General features: G+C 35.1%; 1 long non-coding RNA gene across 1 annotated transcript; it reads right to left on the bottom strand.

Annotated features, from left to right (window-relative positions):
* Positions 1-908: 908 nt before the first annotated feature.
* On the bottom strand, positions 909-25066 carry LOC306652717. The gene is made up of 3 exons (XR_013761519.1): positions 24955-25066; positions 16505-16688; positions 909-2129 (listed from the first exon to the last, which is right to left on the bottom strand). It is a non-coding gene; the product is annotated as an uncharacterized lncRNA (long non-coding RNA).
* Between the last annotated feature and the right edge of the window lie 1678 nt (positions 25067-26744).

Here is a 26744-nt window from a genome sequence, read left to right as displayed (position 1 = left end):
TACATGGGAGGTTCAGACTCCTTGAATGGATATCTCATGCTTTTTATACTCTGGTTCATCCTATCATTTGAAATCCTATTTTAAAATAAATTATTGCATATCAAACCTTCTTATCTGTTACAATATTCCTAACATAACATACACATTCCTATCTCTGAGTTTATTGCATGAAATTTCATCTGCTTAGAGCGCTCTTAATTCATAGACTCATTTTCAAATTGACAAATTCCTAACCATCTTTCAAGGACAATATCAAGTACTTCCTCCTCTGAAGAATTATGGCTTGCCAACCACTTACTTTTTGCCCATTTTATTTATTAAAACACTTTATATGTATCCCCAGTAGAGGATTCTAGTCATCCAAAAGACATAATATGCAATCACCTGAACTTATGTCAAAGATCAAAGTGCACCAGGAAAAGCTGTCCTTTCAATAACAACTAGTAGGACAATTGCTACATTCTAGAAGATGTTTGGAAAACATATGAAAAAGTTCCTTTATGTGGAGTGTAAAGAAATTTTTAAATCCATAAAAAAAGTACAAAAACCAATAGGAAATAGACAACATACTTGGACAATTAATCTACAAAAGAAGATACTTAAGTGACCAACAAACATATTTAAAAGTGTTTAACTTAGACAATGAAATGCAAGATGAAATCACAATGAGACCACTATTTTACCAGAAAGTTAAAATTAAAAAAGAAAAATACAGCCTCAAAAATGGGCAAGAAGACCTATGAGAACTATAATACATTGATGTTGGAAGTATAAATTAGTAAAACTACTTTGGAAAACTTTTTATATTTTCTAGGAAGTCTGAATATTGTGTGTGTATATATATATATATATAATCATATTGTATATATATATATGATACAATAATTCCACTCCTAAGTATGAAGTGTTATATATGTTAAGCAAAAAAAAATTCACAGAAATGGTTTTAGCAATATCTGATTATAGTAAAAACTGAATAGAAGCAAAATGACCATCAACAGAATTGAAAAAGTGTAATACACTAAAAAAGTACAATATACTTATGCAGTAAAAGAACATGCAACAAAAACAATGAAATATCACTATATGCAGCAACATAGATAAAACTCACAAACTTAACACAGCAAAAGGAACCAAGCACAAAAAATGCATACTGTACACTTTCATACATATCAAGACACAAAGCATTTAGTACATGTGTGTATATACATATGTACAAACTGTTTAAATAATATACATTTCCATGTCTATGTAAATTTTTGAAAATATATTTCTATACTAAATTACACCAAGTTCAGTGGTTTAAATAATAATAAGAAAAGAAGTATTAAGCATTTTAAAGGTAACTAAGAATGTGTACTTATGAGAATAAGAAATTTCCAGGAATTAAAACATACTATAAAATAATATGGTCAAAATAGTATGATGAATGCAGATAAAACTAATCTTTGGTATAGAAGAGACAGGGATCATGGCTACAGAGGAGGGGTATTAAATGAAATGAAAGGTAATAGAAGGGGCTTTCTGGGATTTTAAAAATTTTATTCAACTGCATACTATTCATACAGATATGGTAACACTGTAGATACTCATTGAGTTGTAGGGTGGTGGTTTGGGGACTTCAATGGGTAATACATATATATTAACAAATGTTCATTATATCTAGTATAGTACATTTAAAAAGATATATGTGGAACATATTCTGCATATCTAGCATATATCAATAAAATTTACCAAAAAAAAACTATAACATAGCTTGAATCACATTCCAATATGCATGCTTGTTAAGGATTCCAATAAACCCTTAAGAATGGAATATGATAAAACCCAGAAAGTTTACATAATATTAACTTAAGCGCTGGTGTTTTAGCTCATTGACAGAGCTTGCCTAGCTTGTGCAAATTTTGGGGTTTAATTCCCATAACTGCCAAAAATTAAAAGATTTGCATTCAGATAATAGAAAAAGGATATCTGATGATGCAGGTAGAATAACAAAAACTTAGGAAGAAAGCTCTATGAGACCTACAGCTCAATGTTTGATTAAATGGTGGACTGTTGATCTTCAAATTTTCCAGATATCCATCAGGTAAACTGATATCTGCAGGTAGGAATAACCATTTCTTTAAACCCTACAAAAAGAATAATAAACAAAACAAAAAAGACAGGGCATTTGACTTTTGATTCATGTACCTTAGAGTATTTTTGTAGCAATAATTATTTGAAGTTAACTGCAGTTTAACAGTTATTTATATTGATTATATATAATATATTGAAGGTAAAATATTTACTAATGTAAGCAAAGTTATACAATGTAGTTTTATAGAAATAACATAAGGCAAATTGGACTCAGTTATTTTGGGGTCATTCCATTAGTAAATTTATCTTGGATTTACTTTGAAATTATTACACAATATTGTAGGAACATGCAGATACAACATGTGATCAATATAAATAATTAAACAAGTAGACATTATTATTTTAAATACAATATGTGAAAGAAAATTAAAATGTTTTCTTTTTGCTGTTAGTAGAAGTAAAAGTTGTTCCATTTCATTTCTGAAGCAAGAATTGGAGACAGGCAGTTAGTGTAGAAATAGGGGATCAGGTCAAATCAAGAAATGGAGGCCATAAAAGCCATGTGCCTCTGGAAGTTGGAGACTGCCACTGGGAGAATGGAATAACAATGATCTCTGGAGCCCATTGATTACCATATTTACCTGCTCTTATCAAGGACTGCAAGGAAGGAGATGCTAATTAATGTCCCCTGGGCCCTGTGAAACCGGTGCCTAGTCACTAGGCAGGAAGGAGAGACAAGGAGGAGAGAAGTGGAGAACAAAAGAGACTTTAACCTATGAAACATGTAGGGTGCACTCACTTCTTGGGACTTCAGAATACCAGCCATGGCCCCTTCTCCCTCCAGGGAGAAGTCTATTAACTTTAAATAAAACCTGCTTAATATGCTTGACTTGGTATGCTTCTCTAGTGTTCATACTTCAACATTAGAGGAAGTAGGGCTCCTTGTTGGTAAATGGTGGTATCATAACTGCAGAATGTGAGCTGAGACAAGCTTCAAGGAGAAACTTGCCTCTATTATCACATCAAGAAATGTAAATTCTATAAAAATAAATCATTTTATTGTAAATTTATAAAAAACAAGAGATAAAAATGTAACTGTGTAAATATGTATTGAGAGAAAAAAGACTTAAATACTGATATATACCATATTCCAAATGGTTAGACTAAACAATGCAACAGTAGTGGTTATCACCATATTAATTTTAATATTTTATATAACCCAAATCAAATACCAAGATGATTTTTGCCAAAAACAATGAAATGCTTAAAACTCTTCTGGAACAATAAAAAAGAAATCTCCAAAAATATTCTTTAATAAGAGTACATGTTCTTCAAGATACCATGGAGTTATGTCCTCATAAACCAATTATAAGATGAAAATATCATTAAGCTAGAAATGCACTTAAATATACCTAACTCACTGAATATCACAGTTTAGCAACAAAGAACACTATAGAGTACTATAGTTTAGTCCTGTTGCTTCATGGCTAACTGGGAACTGTGATACAGCATCACCACAAAGCAGTATCATACTGCATATTGCCAGTCAGGGAAAATATCAAATTCAAAATATGAAGCATGGGTTCTTATAAATGTGTATATATTTTTCAGCATTGTAAAGTTGAAATTATCAGTTAGACCATGATTAATCAGAAGTAGATCATGTGTATATGTGCAAAGGAAGGAATAAAAAAATAATTTGTTCTAGATACTAAAGTGAATTAAACTAAAAGCATATATATATAATCTATACCATGTAACCTAAAATCCTTTCATGATAAAAAAAAGTTTAAAAAATTTACAAAGAGAAAGATGGCACTACAGAATGTTCTCAACAAAATATTCCATGAGCAGGAAATGAAAAACAACAATGTAGGTCAGCAAAGGACGGAACTACCTTAGAGAAAAACCTACTCAAAGGTGAAAGCAAGGAAAGTTTAAAAACCAAAAATAAGCCCAAATGACCAGGAATACAAATTATATATCAATAATAACCCTGAACATTAATGGCCTAAACTCAAAAATCAAAAGACATAGACTGGCAGAATGGATTAAAAAGAAAGAACCAACAAAATGCTGCCTACAAGAGACTCATCTCATAGAAAAAGAAATCCACAGACTACAGGTGAAAGGATGGGAAAAAACCTACCATGCACATGGACTCAATAAAAAAGTGGGGGTTTCCATCCTTATATCAGATAAAGTGGACTTCAAGACAAAGTTATTCAGAAGGGAAAAAGAAGGACATTTCATACTGCATAAGGGACACATAAATCAGGAAGACATAATGATAGTTAATATTTATACCCCCAAAAACAGTGCATCCTTGTACATCAAAGAAATTCTTCTCAACTTCAGGGATCAAATAGACCACAACACAATAATTCTGGGTGACTTTAATGCACTGTTCTCACCACTAGATAGATCTTCCAAAGAAAAGCAATGAAAGAAACCATAGAATTAGACAACACAATCAATAACTTAGACTTAATACACATATATAGAATATTCCATCCATCGTGTGAATGAACTTTCATCTCAGCATCACAAGGAATCGTCTTGAAAATAGATCAAATGTTATGCCACAAAGCAGCCCTTAGGGAATGCAAAAAAATAGAGATACTGCCTTGTGTTCTGCCAGATCATAATGGACTGAAAATAGAAATCAATGACAAAATAAAAAGCAGAAATTACCCCAAAACCTGGAACCTAAATAATATGCTATTGAATGAAACGTGGATAACAGAACATCAGGGAGGAGATAAAATAATTTTTAGAGGTCAATGAGAACAACGATACTATATATCAAAATCTCTGGGACAGTATAAAAGTGGTACTGGCAGTGACGACATTAGAGCTCCAGGCAGCCGCTCGGAGGAGCCTGCAATTGGTGAGTTGTCTGGACTTAAAGTGACAGCTCCTGAACACAGGGGGGCTGCCTGGAGGAGAAGCGCGGTGGGTCGCTTGGTCTCGAGTGGCTGCACCAGAGCTCCGGGGGGTTGCCCAGAGGACGCGTGCAGCGGGTCACGTGTATTCAGAGCCACTCAGAGCGACTGCTCCTGAACACCCGGGGGGTTATCTGGAGAAGGAGAAGGAACGGGGAGAGTCATTTCGACTCGGAGTGGTTGATTGCCCCAGGCTACGGGTGGTCGGTGGGAGGACGAGGCACGCAGTGAGTTGCTTGGACTCCTAGTGACCGCACCGGAATACTGGGTGGCTGTCTGGAGGAAGAGGCCTGTGGTTGGTCTCTGGGATTCAGAGCGATTGTATAGGGCCCCAGGTGGCTGCTCAGAGGAGGGGCCGCATAGCCAGGTGATTAGGTGCAGAGCAGGGTCCCAGGATCTAGGAGGCTTCTTGGTGGAAGAGCCGCACAAAGACAGGCTTAGGGGTGGAGCGAAGGTTCCAGGACTGCGGGCAGATTCTCTGAGGAGGGGCAGCCTAAGGAGATTCATCTGTGAATGGTGAGGCTCCCAGGCCCAGGAGGTAGAGCCGGGCCCCTGGGAACTTTGCAGAGGAAGGCAGTCCAGCCCAGACGGTAGCTGTAAATTGAGGCGAACTTCTAGGAGGGAACTGACCAGCAAGACCTCCCCACTGGTTGAGTCTTCCCTGGCGGGTGAGGTTTCCCCACAAGGACGGTAAAACCAGAGACACAGGCCCAAAAAGGCCTTGCCTCAGCCCGCAGCCTAGTTCCCCTTTGGATGACGATTGGTCAACAAGTGGAGGTGCCTCTGCCCACTAGCAGGGAATATACCCCACCTGAAGGCCACCACTCCTAGAGAAGCAGCTTCCTTGTGGAGCACCGCATTATCAACTTCCTCCAAGACTTCAGCCTACTGAAGGCTAATGGGGGATATATATAGGAATCTTCAAGGACATTGTAAGTCAATAGAGGAAATCTGCAATATCTCAGCGGTCCACTGATACCTGAACAATATGAGAAAACAAGGAAAGAAAATGCTGCAAACAAATCTAGATGTTACACCAATAAAACCCAATGACAGCATGGCAGAAGAAATGACAGAAAAGGAGTTCAGAATGTACATAATTAAAATGATCACAGAAACAAACGATGACATGAAAGAGCAAATGCACGCACTGAAGGATGAGATGAAAGAACAAATGCAGGCATTGAATGATCACACCAATCGACAATTAAAAGAGCAAATACAGGAAACAAAAGATCATTTTAATAAAGAGTTACAGATATTGAAAAAAAAACCAAACAGAAATCCTTGACATGAAGGAAACAATAAACCAAATTAAGAACTCCATAGAAAGCATATCCAGTAGGATAGAACACCTGGAAGACAGAACCTTAGACATTGAAGACAAAATATTTAACCTTGAAAACAAAGTTGAACAAACAGAGAAGATGGTAAGAAACCATGAACAGAATCTACAAGAACTATGGGATATCATGAAAAGGCCAAATTTAAGAATTATTGGGATTGAGGAAGGCCTAGAGAAACAAGCCAAAGGAATGAACAATTTATTCAATGAAATAATATCATAAAATTTCCCAAATCTGAAGAATGAAATGGAAAATCAAGTTCAAGAGGCTTATAGGACTCCAAATACACAAAATTACAACAGACCCACACCAAGGCACATTATAATGAAAATACCTAACATACAAAATAAAGACAGAATTTTAAAGGCTGTGAGAGAAAAGAACAAATTGCATTCAGGGGGAAACCAATACGTATATCAGCAGATTTTTCAATCCAGACCGTAAAAGCTAGAAGGGCCTGGAACAACATTTTTCAAGCCCTGAAAGAAAATGGATGCCAACCAAGAATCTTATACCCAGCAAAACTTACCTTCAAATTTGGTGATGAAATAAAATCCTTCCATGATAAACAAAAGCTAAAAGAATTTACAAAAAGAAAGCCAGCATTACAGAACATTCTCAGCAAAATATTCCATGAGGAAGAGATGAAAAACAAAGAAGCAAATCAGCAAAGGGAGGAATTATCCTAAAGAAATTGTCAAATGAAGGAGGAAACAAGTTGTGTTAAACAAATAAATAAATAAAATTTAAAAAATGAACCAAATGACCGGGAAACCAAATCATATCTCAATAATAACCCTGAATGTTAATGGCCTGAATTCATCAATCAAAAGACATAGACTGGCAAATTGGATTAAAAGGAAAGACCCAACAATATGTTGCCTGCAAGAGACTCACCTCATAGAAAAAGATACCCATAGACTAAAGGTGAAAGAATGGGGAAAAACATACAATGCACATGGACTCAGCAAAAAAGCGGGAGTATCTAACCTCATTTCAGATAATGTGGACTTCAAGCCAAAGTTAGTCAGAAGGGATAAAGAAGGTCATTTCATACTGCTTAAGGGAAGCATAAATCAGCAAGATATAACAATCATAAACATCTATGCCCCAAACAGTGGCTCATCCATGTATGTCAAACAAATTCTTCTCAATTTCAGAAACCAAATAGACAATAACACAATAATACTAGGTGATTTTAACACGCCTCTCTCACCACTGGACATATCTTCCAGACAAAAATTGAAGAAAGAAATCATAGATCTCAATAACACAATCAATAATTTAGACTTAACGGACATTTATAGAATATACCATCCAACCAAGAGCGAATACACAGCACATGGATCCTTCTCTAAAATAGACCATATATTATGCCACAAAGCTAATGTTAGCAAATACAAGACGATAGAGACACTACCACGTATTCTAACAGATAATAATGGATTGAAGTTAGAAATAAATGAAAGAGTAAAACACAGAAACTATTCCAACATCTGGAGATTAAACAATATGCTATTATATGATGAATGGATAACAGAAGATATTAGGGAGGAAATTAAAAAATTCTTAGAGGTAAATGAGAACAAAGAAACATCATATCAAAATCTCTGGGACACTATGAAAGCGGTACTTAAAGGGAAATTTATTTCATGGAGCGCATTTAATAAAAGAAGTAAAACTCAACAAATAAATGACCTAACACTACAGCTCAAAGCCCTAGAAAAAGAAGAACAGATCAGCACCAAAAGTAGTAGAAGACAGGAAATAGTTAAACTCAGAGCTGAAATCAATGAAATTGAAACAAAAGAAACAATAAAAAAAATTGACAAAATAAATAGTTGGTTCTTTGAAAAAATAAACAAAATTGATAAACCCTTAGCCACACTAACAAAGAGAAGATGAGAGAAAACCCAAAAAACTAAAATTTGGAATGAACAAGGAAATATCACAACAGACAGGATTGAAATACAAAACATAATTAGAAGCTATTTTGAAAATCTATACTCCAACAAAATAGAAAATTTCGAAGACATCAACAGGTTTCTAGAGACATGTGAATTGCCTAAACTGAACGAGGAGGACATACACAATTTAAAAAGACCAATTTCAAGTACTGAAATAGAAGAAGTCATCAAAAGCCTACCAACAAAGAAAAGTCCAGGACCAGATGGGTTCTCAGCCTAGTTCTAGAAAACCTTTAAAGAAGAGCTCATTCCAATACTTCTCAAAGTATTCCATAAAATAGAAGAGGAGGGAACCCTCCCAAACTCATTCTATGAAGCCAATATCACACTGATACCTAAACCAGACAGAGACTCATCAAGGAAAGAAAATTTCAGACCAATGTCCTTAATGAACATTGACGCAAAAATTCTCAACAAAATTTTAGCAAATCGCATACAAAAACATATTAAAGAGATAGTGCACCATGATCAAGTGGGTTTCATCCCAGGGATGCAAGGTTGGTTCAACATCAGGAAATCAATAAATGTCATTCACCATATGAATAGACTTAAAATCAAGAATCACATGATTATTTCAATAGATGCAGAAAAAGCATTTGATAAAATACAGCACCCCTTTATGCTCAAACCACTAGAAAAAATAGGGATAGTGGGAACATTCCTTAACATTGTAAAGGCCATTTATGCTAAGCTCACGGCTAATATCATTCTAAATGGTGAAAAACTGAAAGCATTCCCCCTAAAAACTGGAACAAGGCAGGGATGCCCTCTTTCACCACTTCTATTCAACATCGTTCTTGAGACTGTAGCCAGAGCAATTAGTCAAATCAAAGAAATTAAAGGGATACGAATTGAAAAAGAAAAACTGAAACTATCCCTGTTTGCTCATGACATGATTATATATTTAGAGGAACCTGGAAATTCCCCCAGAAAACTCTTAGAACTCATAAGTGAATTCAGTAAAGTAGCAGGTTACAAGATCAATGCCCATAAATCCAATGCACTTTTATACATAAGTGATGAATCTTCAGAAAGAGAAATTAGGAAAACTACCACATTCACAATAACCTCGAAAAAATAAAATACTTGGGAATCAATCTCACAAAAGAGGTGAAAAACCTCTACAATGAGAACTATGCAACACTAAAGAAAGAAATTAAAGAACACCTTAGAGGATGGAAAGATCTTCCATGTTCTTGGATAGGAAGACTTAATATTGTCAAAATGGCCATACTACCTAAAGTGCTATACAAATTCAGTGCAATTCCAATTAAATCCCCAATGACATACCTTACAGAAATAGAGCAAGCAATTATGAAATTCATCTGGAAGAATAAGAAACCCAGAATAGCTAAAGCAATCCTTAGCAGGAAGAGTGAAACAGGGGGTATTGCAATACCAGATCTTCAACTCTACTACAAAGCAATAGTAACAAAAACGGCATGGTATTGGTACCAAAATAGAAAGGTGGATCAATGGTACAGAATAGAGGACACGGACACAAACCCAAATAAATACAATTTTCTCATACTAGACAAAGGTGCCAAAAATATGCAATGGAGAAAAGATAGCCTCTTCAACAAATGGTGCTGGGATAACTGGAAATCCATATGCAACAGAATGAAACTAAACCCCTATCTCTCACCCTGCACAAAACTCAATGCACAATGGATCCAGGACCTCAGAATCTGACCAGAGACCCTTCATCTTATAGAAGAAAAAGTAGGTCCAGATCTTCAACATGTCAGCTTAGGACCACACTTCCTTAACAGGACTCCCATAGCACAAGAAATAAAGGCAAGAATCAATAACTGGGATAGATTCAAACTAAAAAGCTTTCTCTCAGCAAAGGAAACTATCAGCAATGTGAAGAAAGAACCTACAGAGTGGGAGAATATCTTTGTCAATCATACTTCAGATAGAGCACTAATCTCCAGAATCTATAAAGAACTCAAAAACTCTACTCCAAGAATAAAAATAATCCAGTCGACAAATGGGCTAAGGAAATGAATAGACACTTCACAGAAGATCTACAAGCAATCAACAAACACATGGAAAAATGTTCAACATCTCTAGTAATAAGAGAAATGCAAATCAAAACCACTCTAAGATTCCATCTTACCCCAATTAGAATGGCGATTATCAAGAATACGAGCAACAGCAGGTGTTGGCGAGGATGTGGGGAGAAAGGTACACTCATACATTGCTGGTGGGGCTGTAAATTAGTGCAGCCCCTCTGGAAAGCAGTGTGGAGATTCCTTAGAAATCTTGGAATGGACACTCCATTTGACCCAGCTATCCCACTCCTTGGCCTATACCCAACGAACTTAAAATCAGCATACTACAGAGATACAGCCACATCAATGTTCATAGCTGCTCAATTCACAATAGCCAGACTGTGAAACCAACCTAGATGCCCTTCAATTGATGAGTGGATAAAGAAACTGTGGTATATATATACAATGGAATATTACTCAGCCATAAAGAATGATAAAATTATGGCATTTGCAGGCAAATGGATGAAATTGGAGAATATCATGCTAAGTGAGATAAGCCAATCTCAAAAAGCCAAAGGACGAATGATATCGCTAATAAGTGGAGGATGACACATAATGGGGAGAGGGAAGGGTTAGTGTTAGGGTTAGAGTTAGGGTTAGGGAGGGGGGCAAGTATGGAGGAAGGAAGTACTGTATAGAGGGAAAAGAGGGGTGGGAGGTGTGGGGGGTAGGGAAAAATAACAGAATGAATCAAACAACATTGTTCCATGTAAATTTATGATTACACAAATGGTATTCCTTTAAGCCATGTACAAACAGAGAAACAATATGTATCCCATTTGTTTACAATTAAAAAAATTAAAAATTAAAAAAAAAAAAGAAAAAAAGAAAGTGGTACTAAGAGGAAAATTTATTGCATGGAATGCATTCCCGAAAAGAATAAAAAGTTGACAACTAAAAGACCTAAAATTACAGCTCAAAGCCATAGAAAAAGAAGGACAGAATAGAATAAGAGCAAATGTAGGAGAAGACAGGAAATAATTAAAATCAGAACTGAAATCAATGCAATTGAAACAAAAGAAACAATTCAAAAAATTGAGAAAACAAAAAGTCGGTTCTTTGAAAAAGTAAACAAAATAGAAAAACCCTTAGTGAAACTAACAAAGAGAAGGAGAGAGAAAACTCAAATTACTAAAATTCATGAAGAAAAAGGAAATATCATGACAGACACCACTGAGACACAGACATAATGAGAAGCTACTTTGAAAATGTGTATTCCAACAGAATAGAAACTACCGAAGACATTGACAAATTTCTAGAGATATATGCTTCTCTCAAGTTGAACCAGGAGGACATAGACAATTTAAACAGATCAATATCTAGCACTGCAATAGAAGAAGCCATTAAAAGCCAACCAGCCAAGAAAAGCCCAGGACCAGATGGATTCTCAACCGAGTTCTACAAGACCTTCAAAGAAAAAGTCATTCCAATACTTGTCAAAGTACTCTAGGAAACAGAAAAGGAGGGTACCCTACCAATCTAATTCTATGAAGATAATATCACCCTCATACCCAAACCACATAAATACACATCAAGGAACGAAAATTTTAGACCAATATCCTTGATGAAAATAGATGCAAATATCCTTAACAAAGTATTGGCAAACCGTATCCAAAAACATATTAAGAAAATTGTGCACCACGATCAAGTGGGGTTCATCCCTGGAATGCAAAGATGGTTTAACACCCATAAATCAATAAACGTAAACCATCATGTCAATAGACTTAAGGATTAATAACCATAATCATATGGTTATTTCCATTCATGCAGAAAAATCACTCAACAAAATACAACACCCCTTCATGCAAAAACACTAGAAAATATAGGAATAGTAGGAACATACCTGAACATTGTAAAAGGCTATTTATGCTAAGACCATGCCAACATCATTCTAAATGGAGAAAAACCATTCCCTTTAAAATGGGAACAAGACAGGGATGTCCTCTTTCAACAATTCTATTCAACATTGTCCTTGAAACTCTAGCCAGAGCAATTAGGCAGACTAAAAAATTAAAGGAATATGAATAGGAAAAGAGGAACTTAAGCTGTCAGTATTTGCTGATGAAATGATTCTATAATTAGAGGATCCAAAACATTCCTCCAGAAAACTGCTAGACATCATCAATGAATTTATCAAAATAGCAGGCTATAAAATCAATACAATAAATCTAAATCTTTTTTATACACAAATGATGAAACTTCTGAAAGGGAAATGAGGAAAACAAATCCATTTGCAATAGCCTCAAAAAAATAAAATAAAATACTTGGGAATCAATCTAACCCAAGAGGTAAAAGACCTCTACAATGAATACTACAAAACATGGAAGAAAGATATTGAAGAAGACCTTAGACGATGGAAAGATCTCCCATGTTCTTGCATAGGCAAATTAATATTGTCAAAATGACCATACTACCAACATGCTATACAGATTCAATGCAATTCCAATTAAAATCCCAATGATGTACCTTACAGAAATAGAGCAAGTAATTATGAAATTCATTTGGAAGAAGAAGAAACCCAGAATAGCTAAAGCAATCCTTAGCAGAAAGAGTGAAGCAGGGTGTATCACAATACCAGAACTTCAACTATAATACAAAGCACTGGTAACAAAAATGGCATGGTATTGGCACCAAAATAGACAGGTAGATGAATGGTACAGAATAGAGGACATGGATACAAACCCAAATAAATACAATTTTCTCATACTAGACAAAGGTGCCAAAAATATGCAATGGAGAAAAGATAGCCTCTTCAACAAATGGTGCTGGGATAACTGGAAATTCATATGCAACAGAATGAAACTAAACCCCTATCTCTCACCCTGCACAAAACTCAATGCACAATGGATCCAGGACCTCAGAATCTGACCAGAGACCCTTCATCTTATAGAAGAAAAAGTAGATCCAAATTTTCAACATGTCAGCTTAGGATCAGACTTCATTAGCAAGACACCCATAGCACAAAAAATAAAACCAAGAATCAATAACTGGAATAGATTCAAACCAAAAAGCTTTCTCTCAGCAAAGAAAACTATCAGCAGTGTGAAGAGAGAGCCTACAGAGTGGGAGAATATCTTTGTCACTCATACTTCAGATAGAGCACTAATTTTCAGAATATATAAAGAACTCAAAAAACTCTACACCAAGAATGCAAATAGTCCAATCAACAAATGGGCTAAGGAAATGAATAGACATGTCACAGCAGAGGACCTACAAGGAATCAACAAATATATGAAAAAATGTTCAAAATCTCTACTAATTAGAGAAATGAAAATCAAAACTGTCCTAAGATTCCATCTCACCCCAATTAGAATGGTGTTTATCAAGAATACCAGCAACAATAAATGTTGGGAAGGATTTGGGGAAAATGGTACACTCATACATTGCTGGTGGGGTTGCAAATCATTGCAGCCATTCTGGAAAGCAGTGTGGAGATTCCTCAGAAACTTGGAATGGAACCACCATTTGACCCAGCTATCCCACTCCTTGGTCTATACCCAAAGGACTTAAAATCAGCATACTACAGAGGTATAGCCTCATCAATGTTTATAGCTGCTCAATTCACAATAGCTAGACTGTGGATCCAACCTAGATATCCTTCAATTGATGAATGGATAAAGAAACTGGATATATATATATATATATATATATATATATATATATATACACAATGGAATATTACTCAGCTATAAAGAATAATAAAAGTATGGCATTTCGAGGCAAATGGATAAAATTTGAGAATATTCTGCTAAGTGAGATAAACGAATCTCAAAATGACTAAAGGACAAAAGGTCTAGTTGATAAGCAGATGATGACACATAATGGGGGTGTGAGGGGGGCAAGAATGGAGAAAGGAGGGACTCTATAGAGGGTAAAGAGGGGTGGGAGCATTGGGGGGAGGGAAAAAAAACAGAATGAATCAAACACTATTACCATTTGTAGATATAAATCTCATGCCTTTACTTCATGTAGAAACAGAAACAACATGTATCCCATTGTTTACAATAAAAATAAATTAAAAAAAGAGAAAGAGAGTGGAATAAAACTGACATAATTTTTTTATGTATATATAGGAAAAGAACACCTGAACACCATTACCAGGTACATCCACAGAGTGGGGTCCTAATTAGAATAGGATATATTTCATGCTTGTAAAATTCTGTCAAAGTGGATTTTACTGTCATAGCCAAAGAGAACCAATACATAAATGAATATATAAATAAATAAATAACAAATGACAAATATCAATAAATAGAAGATAGACCAATAAAGTAGAGGAAAGGTAACATGGGAATGAGGAGGAAATCTAATGGGGGAAATCTTGAGCTTGAATGGAGCAAATTATATTCTGTGCTTGTGCAATTATGTCAAAATAAAACATAGTTTTATTTATAATTGTAATGCTTTAATAAAAAAATTTAAAAAGTAACCTTGTAAATGGGTACTTATCTTGATAAACATGAAATTCAAGTTGGATGTGGAGGAGAGAAGAAACACAGGAGGAAATTGAAGAATGGAAAGAATGGGTGAGCCCAAAGAAATCTGAGTTTCTACAAGGAAAAACTTACTGAGAAAACATCCATAATTTTCATTGAATTTTACCATAAAGAGTGGCTAGAGAAAGAGTAGAGAGGGCAGTTACAAAACTTCCCCCAATAAAATTAAAAAACTATATCAACAGGGAGAATATTTTAGTAAATTGCACACCAATATTATAGTTACTTCAGAAAAAAAGATGTTTTGATATGGAAATACAGACATGAATACAACAATTATGTATGCATTGTGGTAGGTTTTATTTAAAGAGAGAATTTTGTATACTTAAAATCTTGTAATTGTAATTGTAATTTTGTAATACTTAAAATCATGAAAAACCTTAATGAAAATGAGTGTCAATAATTTGACAGTTTTCTCCCTTTGGATGTATATGTAAAATTTTACCATAAAGTAAGATCACTGTACAGTGAATTTAAATACAGTATGAGCTACTTTTTCCTTAATGCTACATGAATTATTTTGCACACAGATGAAAAATTTCTGAATTTTATGTGGCATTCAGATTATGTCAAACATTGTTATATGTAAGGGTCACCTCTCAGTTTTTATATATTCTCTTTAGTTTTTAGTGCTTAGGTCCCGAAATGCTCATTTGCAAAAGACAATGCCATTCCTCACAGGATCCCAGAGTTGGTTCAGACTGACAAAGACAGATGTAGAAATTCAGCTGTCACACTAATTCTTCTGCCTTTTTTTTTTTTCTTATACCATCTTTGTTTTGCCCTCAAATATAAAAGTCAAGCATGGGATGATAAATTACAGAGGCCTTACATTGAACATGAGTGTTAATACTCTAAAAACTACATTACAGGGTGAGTGAGAGAGAGAGATTTCACACAATTTATATCATATGAAGGGGCTAAGGAAAGTCTTCTGTAGAAATCATGTTAGTCCTCACATAGTAATCAGCATCAGTGTCCAGGCAGAACATCACAGTCTTCTGAAACTCATCACTGACGCCCTCCTTTGTCCAATGGGACCATGTAAGGGAACACACAGTGGAGTGTATTAGAGAACCAGGAAATCCCTGAAGCACATACAGCCTTGTCTTTGCCTTTGACCTGCTCTAGACAAGACACAAAAGGAAAAAAAAAGGTGAAGCAAGAAGGAACAGTATTGCTACTCTATTGCTAATTGCTGGTGGTTATCAAGAATCCACACCTATTGCTGATTTGAAAACATTCCACTAAAGCTCTATCCTTTTTATAAAAACACTTACTGGAAGGAGGGACTGTATAGAGGGAAAAGAGAGGTGGGAGGGGTGGGGGGAAGGAAAAAATAACAGAATGAATCAAACATCATTACTCTATGTAAATGTATGAATATGCAAATGGTATGCTGTTACTCCATGTACAAACAGAAACAACATGTATCCCATTTGTTTACAATAAAAATAAATAAATAAATAAATGAATAAATAAATAAATAAAAACACTTACTGGAAAATTTGAAAGAAAAATCCTTCATTTGAATGGGATGTTTGGATCTTTGCCTTTGTACAAAATTTATGCTCATAAAATGAACATTTTTGCTGAAAGAAGGAAAAGCAAGCTCACCACTTTGTTTCTGGGACACAGCCAGGAGGCTTGGTTTCATGATGAACTGCTGCTGCATCTTTTGGTGTACTTCTTCTATGAGGAAACTCTAGGAGGTTGGAATTGGTGGCACAGTCCTTTGATCCCTGAGTCAGGAGTGCAGTGTCTTGAAGATGCTCATCTGTATTCCTTAGGGATATTCATGCTACACAAAGAGAAAAATCTAAATGTAGACTTCAGGCTGAAAATTTCCATGACCATTTTTGCTACAAACTGAAATGGACTGCAGTTTATTCCTGGGATTTTTTGCTGTAAAGAATTTTTAGATGTCTCAATTAACTCCTGGTTTACTCTTAGTTGGAAAAAACTAAATAATGCAGTAACCCTTTCTAAAAAAATTTATGGGGAGTGGGGATAGTAAATAAGATACAGAAATCTTTAAAGAATTTTTTAGAATGATTTTGCAGATAAATTTGCATCATAGTTGACTCTAGTATTCATGTAAAAACATTTAAAGGTGTTCTATTTTTATACAAAGCCAACAATATTTATTTAACTTTAGGAAATTCTTGTTCTTTTTTGGCCTCAAATCCATGATTAAAAGAATTTACCCTACCTATAAAAAGGAATTTTAAGGATCATATACATAAAATTTAGTGGCATATATTGTTTACACATTTGGAAGTAAGCACTATGTATGTGCAGCATCACTCTTTCTATCATCCAGCTTGTCCATCTGAAAGAGATATTATATAGTTTCACTAATTATATAATGAGTGACTCAAGAGTACTTGGACTGGTATGCTTGATTTATGCCTCCATCCCTGAGGCTGGTGTCCACAGGCAATAATCAGAAGGAAGAATGAATAGAATTAGAAACAGAAAGAGATGCAAAGATGAGTTTACCAACTATAGATTCAAAGCTCTAGAGCTCTGGCCACAGTGTGACTTTTGCTCTCCTGTTCTTCATGTTAATGCATCCTCCTCATATACTCCTCATGTATTTTAATCCTGGCAATTGTTTTAGGTATACAGATTGAGTCACCTTCTATTCTTAACCCTGAGCATCACTTCATAAACCTTTACTCTTCCTTAACACATGGTGCAGGTATGTAAAAACAACGTATTCTAAATATTTACACATTACAGTAATTTTTTAGTGTTAAAAAAAGGCTTCTATAACAGCAGTACAAAAAAATTTATTTATCAAGGTAGCTAAGACATGTCCAAGGATATTCAATAAGATCTTGTAATAAAGTTTGGAACTGCTGGAATTAGTTGCTATCTACCTACTTTTAGAGTACTGAAATAATTATTTTACAATCATACTTCATTTTGATGTTTTAGTAGTGAATTTATTTTTGAATTTAAGTATATCTTTCATCATCAATTATTCATTTTTAATATACAAGATCAAAAGAATAACATGACATTCCATCAATTTTGTGATATGATCTATGTATGATAACTTTCTATATTCTAAGCCTTAGCATTGGAATGAATGGCAATACTATAGAGGAACATTTGGTTTTACATCACACAGATCACTATAAACATTCTGTATAATTCAAGAGTGACATTGCCAGGAAGGAGATGATTATATGGGATGATGCATATGATATTCTTCACACAATGTCCAGCAGATAGTAAGCATTTTAAATTGCTAACACATTATAATCATTAATTTTGTCATCATTCCAAGAACTCTAAGTGACACTGTCACTTATTGTAATTGAAATATTTCTATTCAGTACACTGAACAAAATTATTTATCAGGAAATTTGTTATGTGTATATAAGCAAGATTAATCTCACATATTTTATGTGAACACAGCATAACTTGTTAGGTTTCATTGCCCAGTACTTCCTCATGTTTCCCATGCCCCATTACTCTCTATCCCTTTTCTTTACTTTATTGATCTCCCTAATATTTTCATGAGAGTCACCACCAGTTTTTCTTTCCTTTCTATCAGCATATGAGAGAATGCATTTAACCCCTGACTTTCTGAGTTGGGCTTATTTAACTTAGCATGATGTTCTCCAAATCCAATTATTTACAAACAAAAAATAAAATTCCATGCTTCCTTATGACTGTACAAAACTCCATTGTGCATATATACATATATATATACATCTCACATTCTTTATCCACTTATCTATTGGCAGGCACATTGATGGTTCTATAACTTAGTTATTCTGAACTATACTGCTACAGTTATTGGTATGCATAAAGATACTGATGTTTGATGGCATAAAATAATTGACCAAAGATATCATAAATAGTAATTGATAGTACAAAAATTCATATTTTGGTTGTTGTATGTCTTCAAATTATCACAGAAATAATGCTAATTGTGTTCAAACACTTTTATAGCACACTGGAAGTCTGTTGCATCTTGGGATTTACTAGGAGGAAGAAGTGGAAGAAATTATACAGGCTTTCTTGATATTTTTTACTGCAGTTTCAACCACTAGAGTTCTATCATACTTATAAAGTTTTTTGTAAAGTTTTAATTTAAAGATATGTTCAAATCAACTTAGCATATCATGCAAAATGCTTCTTAAAGATTGCAACTTCATAAAATCCAATTATTAACACAACTATGTTTTAACGTGTGATGTTTTAGCAGGTTTTCCAATGAAGGAATAACCCAAAACAACACTGACCTATGTATGAGAATCTGTTCACCTGGGGACACTGGAACAACTACTTTCCCAGGATCTTCACAGAAGTCTATTTATTACAAAACCCAATTTACTTCTTCAAGATTCCTGGCACATTCTCTCTCTTATGATATGGCAGTACATATTCTCCCCAGGGAGAACTTACATGTTCCAAAGGAAAATGAGTGTGCTTTGTCATAAATTGTCCCTAAGTTCAATCTTCAATATCCCACAGAAAAGGGGGGAGCAAGGAATTGGTGAACTAGGATTAAAGTCTCATTTCTTAGTAAATCAAAAGTACAACTTGTAGAATGTGAACATATGATTCTGATATAAATTGTGAAGACAAAAGTACTACTCCAAAACAATCCACTGTTAACTATAAATTGCACTTAATCATAGTTAAGCATACTTTACTCATATTATCCAGGTCAATTTTATTACAGTGCAAACAACACGTAAAACTTCTAAAATATTTTGTAAGATCATCATACATGAGTTTAAGTATTTTTTTGTTTAATCAAAATCACTACTTCTGACATATTGAAGACTATACTATTTAGTATTTTCCGCTATAATATATAAGCTTTGGTTGTGAATTTTACCTCTAAAATTGGGTTAGGTAAATGAATAAAGACAAACACTAATGTATTAAAATGACAATGATGAAAGACAAACACTAATGTATTAAAATGACAATGATGAAATAAAACAATATGATTCTTGAGACCATTTAAAATATTAAATTCCATTTAGATTCAAGTATTACATGTATGGCATTAATTAAAATCCAAATGAGAGTTTACATTAAATATATGCTAAATTATGTAAAGCAAATAAATAGTATATGCCCTATAATGCACTTTCATGCAAATAGCATTCAATTACATGGATTTTTTTTTGTTTCCTTTTATTACAAAGGTGGTTTAATTTTGTCTTTTGAAAAGAATACTGGGACCTTCTATAGATAATGAAATGAGTCATTTTGTCTGTGCTACTTCAGTTACTGAGTGAAATATGTGAGAATTTCTTTGTTAACATTCATCTATATTAAGATGATAAGCTTGACATTGGCCTAGAATATGAGCTAGTGTATTATTGAGTGTCAGTTCCAGTCATATTCAGATCCACAGAAGGTGTACAGTTTTCAAGAATTCCATTAATAAGAAGAGGGAGAAAGTAACACCAATGACAGAAGCAACAAAATTTGCCCTTTGGGTACTAATTTCAATAGCCCACTTTGCTCTGTGGATATCCATTTGAGTTTAGATAAATGGGTGCTATGAAGGCCTAAGCTTCTATCAATATACAATTGGTTATTTTGGCTAGAATAAACTGCTCATATTCTGAAAAAATATTCAGTATGTTGATAGTCTATTCTGTATTCCAAAAAATAAATATTTTCATAAATATGATAAAAAACTGCTTCTACACATGTCCATGAAGATGATTTGAATATTTGTTGTTTTCCATACTTGTATTTTATTCTATTAAACAAACATAAATATGCAATTAAATACAATTTATATGAAATTTAATTTAGAAGAATTTTGGAGAATCATCAGTTAGAATGATTACCTAAGGTTTGTATTAATTTTATCTTCATTGCTCTCTTGATTCATAACACTGACCAATTGATAATAGAGATTGAATATAAAATGCTTCTAGGAATATGGCATAAAAAATCCTGAAACCAATAACAGAATATTTTAATTAATCATTCTCATTGAAATTATGTGCTGGAGTACTAAAAAAAATTTGTAAAAAAGTTAATTCCTCTGTTCTCTGAAGTACACAGCTTTCTGCTATGTCTTCAGTGACTGGTGCAAATGAAATATGTGGTTTTATTTTTTCAGAAAAAATGGGATAATTCAGTGTGGCTTATGGTGAGAAAAATAAAAGACAATCTTTTGGGGCTGAACTGCCCTTTTTGCTTACAACACAATAAACTAGTGCAACATAACTAGCAACAAATTATCCCAAGTACTTTTCCCCCTCACAGACAAAGTTCAAGGAAATGCATCAAGACATCTGTGAGATTCATAATATGGTAATGTCCAATCATTTCCAAATATATTTATTCAAACATGGGAGGCAATATTTGATGTACTTAGGATGAAGAAGTGTATAAAACAAAGTCTCTTTAATCTAAGTACATTATATTCCATTGGTACTGAGACACAGTTTGCATCAAGGTATTTAATGTTTCTCCCTGTATCCCCCATAGAAGTGCTCTCACATATTTAGGAAAAAAAAAAAAACGTTCTAGGTGATGTCAGGTCTTGGGCAACTGGAGAGGACCCCATATCTGATGTAATTAAGTAATATTTTCACAGTATATTATCCTTTCATGGACACCCTGTTCCACTCAAACCATTTGCCGAGTTGGTGTATCAAAAAAAGACTATAAAATGAACAAGAGTTTTGCTGTTTTGTCTTTGGTCATAAAAAGCTTGAAGTAAACAAATTTGTGCCAAGTCTTAATGAGTTGGTTTTGGTCAATTCGCCCACCCCCTTTCTATCTTTCCCTCTCAGCTCTGTCTCTCTGTTGCTTTTCATATGATGTTAAAAGTCAAACTTGCAGTCTTTTGTCCATGTTAGAAAACTGGAAGCAGAGAAAAGTCTATTTTCTGAACACCATACCCATCTTTGATTATAGTCTTGTAAATTTCTGTTTAAAACATGGGGAAAGGCAAAAATCTACAAATGGGCAGTGTTAACTTGCTAGGACACCAAATTAGTAACCTATATTTGCTTTATGGAAGGTAACATACAACCTGTTACTTATATCATGTGTACATTGCTAAGAGAAGCTGTTTTAGCAAAATAATATAGTTAGCTGAATATGTGGGCATCTGTACCCTGCTTATGAGCTTCCCCAGGGCAGCACAGACACCTTGCTTTCGGTACACATCATCTGTCAGGTATGTCTTCAGCCATAGAAGATGCCACAACTGAACGATTACTATGTGTCATATGATCAAATATAAATGGAAACAAGGCCAATAAACTCTAATTGAGGTCCTTAGAAAAATTTCAGAAGTTCTTCTTTTCTCTTGTCAATTTATTAAAATATTTTAAAAGCATTAGTAGAAAGAAAGATAGAGTGCTCAAAGTATTCCTGTATTTTATTACCTCTTTTGGTACAAATCTACCTATATACTTTTGATTCAGCTATGTCTTATCACAGCGTTACCTTTTCCTAGGTACAGTTACTGAGTTTTCATGATTCTGAAGTTAATTTAGTTGCAGTAACTCTTCAAACAGTAAGATTAAGAAGAGGCAATCTCTGTTAATTAAAAATGGGTTGCAAGTAAGCATGATGGCACATGCCTAGGTAGGTGAACTCCAAGTTTGAAGTCAGCCTAATCATCGTAGAAACATCCTGCCTCAAAAAAAATAAAAATAAAAATAAAAAGAACTACATGTAGTTCAGCAGTGAGGTGACCCTGGGTTCCAACCCCAGTACAAAAAGAAATCACAGGAGTGACAACTGCTGTGTTTTTAAATCTCAGTGGAAATCATACTAATGAGCTCACTTGAAGAAAAAATGTAACTAATTCTCAAACCTTCACTTGACAGATAAATAGTCATTACATCTCATTGAACTCTCTCACATATCCAAGAAAAATTAGGAAATACAACAATCATTCTAACCAAGAATAATATGGAATCTGCTTCTGAATTACATTTACTAACTTCAATAATTAACTGAAATATTTATACTTTTCAAAACCAAAGCACAGGTCATCAAGATTCTACAATTCATTTACACATTCTTGAAATGTTAAACTCTTAAAAAGGAAAAGAATTAATGGTGGCCAGGAGTGATGAGGAAGGCAGCAGGAGAACATAGGTGTGGTTATCAGAGGTCAACATGAGGGTTCCTTGTGACAGAAATGGTCTATATCTGAGCTATATCATTTTTAATGTCAAGATGTGGACACCTCTACATAATGTGGGCAGAAGATCTCTCTCTCTTTTAACACAACTACATGTAAAACTAGAGTTGTCTTAAAATAAAATTACCTTAATTGAATAAATAAAATTGTAAATGATTGAACCACACTGAAATGAGATCCAAGTGATAATCATCCTAAAATTATCCAAAATTTCCATAAAAGTCTGGTAAAGTAAGCATAAAAAATTAAAAAGTAAAGCCTAAACAATAATCACAAATGGTACCTTCTAGATGGTTCATGAAAATGTCTTCCAGGAAAGAAAGTGGTTGTACATCCATATAATTCTCAGTAAGTATTTTCTTCAATTATACATCTCAATACTGTTTCGCATAGCACAATATTCACATGCAAAATACATGCCAATTTATTTTCTATATATTAATGAATTTGAAGCAATGTCTTCCTTGAGAAGTTTAGGAGGAAAAAATTATACTTGAAAATATTTAAGCCTTAATATTTATATGAAGCTTATAATGATATAGGAAAATATGAACAAAGAGATCCCTTAACTCCTGTGAATCCAAGAATAACTGAAATTGTCAATCCAAATATTCCATTTTATAAAATGACAATTCTTTTGTCACAGACTAAATCATTAACAAAAAGCACAGATAAGTAAAATAAATTTTTACAAGTAATGGAAGAGTTAACCAGAAATATAGCAATTTGTTTTCATGTAAACACGAGAGGAGGAATTTGTGAAAGCCTGAGGGAGATGACTCAGAAAACATTAGAGAAGTATTAATTTAAAAGTTATGTTTTCAAGCTAACTGACCATTATTTGAGTTCAGACCTTTAAAATGTTATCAAATTGAAATCACTGGCACACCTAAATGACCTTCACTGGACACAGGACACAGCGAGTGCTGGCAACTTCCATTAAACCCAGAGTACACAGTTTCCTAGTGTGGCAGTATTTCAGGATAGAGGTAATGAATAGTACAGCTAATTTTTCTAAAGTATCTGGCAGCAAAACAAGTTCACTACTGTGTTTTAAAGACCCCATCAAAGAGGGGTCTTCTGTGAAAGATAGGAGACTAGCGAGCTTGATAAAGTTTTAGTTGGGAATTTCAAATTTAGGTGGGAAAGCTCTTTCACAAGAGATTGCACCTCTATTTAAAAAAGGTAATTTAAAATCAGCATTCTCCTTTCTTATTTTAGAGATCACTACTGTATTCTAAATAGTCAAAGAGGGAGAAACAGCTCAGTGGCAAAGCTGTGGACACTGAAAGTTTTGCTTCAGAGATTGCACAACACCCACTTGGGGTGGGGAAGCAGGCCTTGGGGGACATGGAGGATGGAGCCCAAGGCAGAGGACTGAAAGTGTGGGTTTGGTGACTGGCACTTGATATTTGAAGTCCACCTCGGATGTCACTCATCCTTAGTTAACAGGACTGTGGTGTTGAGACTCAGACACTCATCAACCCACCTTTAAGCAGAGGAATGGGACTGGTCTCTGACGATGTTTCAAGGAGTAGAGGGCGGGGTTGCAGCTTTAAAGTTTTCACGTGGTTTTGATTAAGGAAGAAAGAGCAACAGCACGGTCAGTTTCCCTCTCCGTGATTCTTCGCGGATTAAAGGCAGACTGCATCTCAGACCTAGCGACTCACAGTCTCAACTGGGTGACTCCAAGGGAAAGGCGGCTACCCAGAAGCTGGCGCTCACCAACTTTGTGATGCTATGCCCCCCGTCCAGCCCACAAGCCAGAGCTCACCCAGCCTGTGCCCACCCTAGGTCATCCAGGAGCCCCCCCCCCCGGCCTGTTCAAAACATAGGCCACTGAGGAGGCACCACCGCGCCTGGGTCCACAAGCAGGTCAGTCCCACCATCCCCCAGCAAAACCTACCTTGCGCACCATGCAGAACTAATGCAGTTGGAGTCCTGCTTCACCCACCATCCGCGGTTGCCTGGGCTGAACTTTGTTGCCCACCACTGCATGCTGGGTCAAGAGTCAGCTGGGGGTCCCTAGAGGGTGGGCAATGGGGTCACTCCCCTGGGGTCATTCCGGACCCGCCAGTTCAGGGGGCACTATGCCACAGCCAAACAAAGAGCCGAGTACCACAGGCACCCTAGTGGGTAGGCCATGTCTACTGCCCCTCGGCAGGAATGAGCTGGGCAGGGGTGCGGCAGAAGTGCAGAGCGGTGTCTGGAGACCTTGAAGGTCCCGTGGGAGACTGTTGGTGACAACCGCTTTGCATACCCCCCTCCCCTGAGTGCTGGCATCTCTCACTTATAACGAAGAGCGCCCAACCCACGCAGGCTCTTCAAGGAGACAACACTGGGGCCATGGCCCAAGGAGAGACCCACAACACCTGCCGCTAGGGCCTCTGCTGTGCCCGCCATCCTCCCCGGATTGCTGGAGAGAGGCAACTCCACCTCAGCCCGCCCCTTCATGCTCTTCTAGTTTCAAACTCACCCCATCTGCCCGCCTGCAATTTCACGGAGGATCCAGTGACTTCCTGCACCAACTACACCACCTAGGGACTTGAGGCGGAAGCTGCAGTCTTTTCCATCTGGGTGTGCTCTCGGAGAATAGAATATTTCAAATCCTAAATGTTTGCAGGTACTGTCTTCCTTCTCCTCCCTTCCAGTGTCTTTTTTCATGAATATTTATGCAAGAAAGTAATCCCATTTTTTTTTCATATTTCAAGCTTTTTTCTGAATTATCTCAATGGGCTAAAAGCTTAAAGGATTATATTTTAGCTGCCCATTAACTTATTGTTTGACTAAAATTTCTGACTGAGTAAATTTCAACTAAAAAATATAGGATGTTTTTTACAAAATGATAAATGTCACACTGACATCTTTAGGTTGATTTATAAAATAGTTCTTCAAAGGGCAGACATTTTTAAAAGCTACTGATAATGGCTCCAAAGAGCAAAAAGACGTAATATCATGCAGAAATTTTTGTTGTTTTTTTTCCCAAGATCTACAGAACAAAAATTTTATAATTCTGTTTCATTCAGTCTATGTTGGGTGTCTGTGTGAGTGCTCCTGTGTGTGTGTAGACATTGATAGTTACAGCTTCTGTTTCAGTTGATAGAATATGATAACAAATATTAACTTAGCTTTCAGAGTGATATCAGACTAAATTTTAGTAAATGAAATTCTAGTGCCTGTTTTGATTTCATAAATTAAATTAAAAATAAACTTTTTCAGGAATTAACTGACTTTTTATTTGAAGTATGTGATGGCATTGGTATAAACTGGATTTGTTTTATTATCTGTGGAGTTCTAATAAAACTGCCATATATGCTTTTTCTTTCTTTTTTACTTAGAGAATTACATTCATACATAGTAATTGGGTTCATTTGGAGAAAATCAAATAAGCATGGAATTTTATTTACTCCATTTTGGTATATAGTGCCCTTCAGCTTTCCCTCTCTCCTTCTCCCTTTATTCTCTTTCCTCTACTCTATTGATCTTCCTTTTATTTACTTATTTATTTGACATGTATCACTTATTAATTCACATTTGTTAGTGCATAAAAAAACTTAAAGATAAAAAATAGAGCAAAATACATCTTGAAACATTATCTTGGGTTGAATTCGAACATCTTTAAACATATAACTACAGTTATACTTGCTAAACCATGTATTTGCACATGTCTCATGTTTTACACTTACCCTTTTGAAC

Source organism: Sciurus vulgaris (genome assembly GCF_902686455.1).
Source record: "Sciurus vulgaris genome assembly, contig: HiC_scaffold_523_arrow_ctg1, whole genome shotgun sequence".
NCBI classification, from domain to species: Eukaryota; Metazoa; Chordata; class Mammalia; order Rodentia; family Sciuridae; genus Sciurus; species Sciurus vulgaris.
This window is presented reverse-complemented; position numbering and strand designations above follow the sequence as displayed.